We start from the raw sequence: 1,848 nt of genomic DNA, 5'->3' as shown, positions 1-1,848 counted from the left end.
AGTTTAGCCTTCGTGAATTCTGGAAACTAAGCGGTGCCCGGGTGGTTTCATTGTACTAGCTATAATGACCAGGGTACCTCTTGGCTGGATACTGCCTACATATTTGGTTGTATAGGTTTGTAATGTGGAAGGCCACCGACGTTCCTTTGCACGCCAGAATTGTTATATGAGTGTGTAAATGCTCCAGCTGCTATAATCAGAGTGAGAAGCTTTCACCGTTGCTCTGGTGCCTTGTTATGGGTACCCTGTTGAAATGACTTGAGGACACTACGATCTGCGCTAAGTTAGAGGTCTATGGAGCGATCCTCATAAAGGAAACGCAGCTCCCAATTCAACACTAACTATCGCTGGGCCATATACTAGGGCAATAGACAGATAGCTACCTATTCCTACTTCTAGTTATATTTTTGAGTTGGTAAGTATAAAGATTATTCGCGTGAATTATCTTTGTTATTCCCGTATTGATTGTTAGTGGTCATTATCCAGGTACGCCATAGATCAGATTATAATCAGATTATCTTGAAGAAGATGAGTGAGAGAAAATTTTTATTACAGAATCAGTCAAAGGAAATAAGGAGTAAAAAAATGTATGTTGTAAATTTGCTTAAATATTTAATTTTCCATTTACAGCCAATTATAAAACTTCCTTTAGATCGATGATAACATATAATGCTCCAATACTATATCAGACAAGGAATCAATGATTTTTTTATTTTTACAAGAAAGGCTTCGAACTTGCTAGTTTTATGAAGCACAAGCTTTGTCAGTAACTCCAGCAACTTTGCAAAGTGTCTTTCTGAAGTCTTTCTCTGCAGCGAAAGAGAGATCATTGTCTGCTTTCTAAAAAAAAAGAAAACTAAAGTTAGAAAATATAGTTATTTATAGGGGTGTATTTTTATTAATTTTAACAACAGAACAAAAACCATAATATAACAATGGAGTGGATTTTGCATGCAACAAATAACTAATAATAATATATATTGAAAACATATAATTTTTTACTATGTAACTAATTTCAAATCAAACATAAGGGTACTTTGAAGCATAAAATTAATTTGTACATGTAAAATTAATTTAAAACATACATACAAACTTAAATACTCCAGAAACATACATGAGATACAAATATAACATTTTAAAATACATATGTTAATAACATAAGAGAGATAAAAGATGAAATTAAAATATTGCAAGTATGCGAGTGTAAAGGTATGTTTAAACGATGACAATTTAAGAATATTCTGTAAGAAAAATGTAAAAACAAAGAAATATGCAAAATAAAATTGTTAAATATACAACGAAATCATCATAAGAAGATTAAAACATGCATATTGAAGTCGTAAAAATAATTTTATTTATTACAGTTGTTAGTTTAAAAAAAACGTGAAATACATTGGAACAAATAATATCTACGTAAAAATAATTATATTCATTAAATTATATGTGTTATGATTTTGATGGCTATTAAAACGTTTCAACAGTTGTTTGAATTCAACCGAAATGAAATAATGATTTTTTACAATTTTATCCAGATATTATTAAAAAATTAAACAGTTGTTAAATAAGTAAAAGGGAAAAGTAATTCAAAATTAAATTTATTATTACATGATTTAAATATATTTTAAAATGAGAGAAGATTTAGTGGTTTAACTTCTAAAACCTTTTTTATACTTACGTCATTAAAAGAGATATATGGGACAAAACGATAAGGAAATGTGAAAAAGGAAGTAGTTTTCTTTCCATTTTCCTCGAATATTTCCCATCCTTCTTCTGAATTGTAACAGCTTATTATTTTTTGGTATAGTTCTGATGAGAGTTTTTCTTGACACTAAAAATTCGTAACCAAAT

General features: G+C 29.3%; 1 protein-coding gene across 1 annotated transcript in view; it reads right to left on the bottom strand.

Moving 5' to 3' along the window:
* Positions 1-599: 599 nt before the first annotated feature.
* The window catches only part of LOC106691823 (gamma-interferon-inducible lysosomal thiol reductase), a 4,539-nt gene continuing 3,290 nt past the window's right edge, over positions 600-1,848 (bottom strand). Inside the window, exons 4-5 of the mRNA XM_067046698.1 lie at positions 1,676-1,828; positions 600-840 (exon numbers count right to left, since the gene is read on the bottom strand). The gene's annotated coding sequence lies outside the window, so the exon portion shown is untranslated. The remainder of the gene's footprint in view (positions 841-1,675; positions 1,829-1,848) is intronic.

Source organism: Halyomorpha halys, unplaced genomic scaffold (assembly GCF_000696795.3).
Source record: "Halyomorpha halys isolate HHAL.00 unplaced genomic scaffold, Hhal_1.1 Scaffold3390.1, whole genome shotgun sequence".
Classification (NCBI taxonomy): domain Eukaryota; kingdom Metazoa; phylum Arthropoda; class Insecta; order Hemiptera; family Pentatomidae; genus Halyomorpha; species Halyomorpha halys.
The sequence above is the reverse complement of the archived record's forward strand: the minus strand, read 5'-3'. Positions and strand labels throughout refer to the sequence as shown.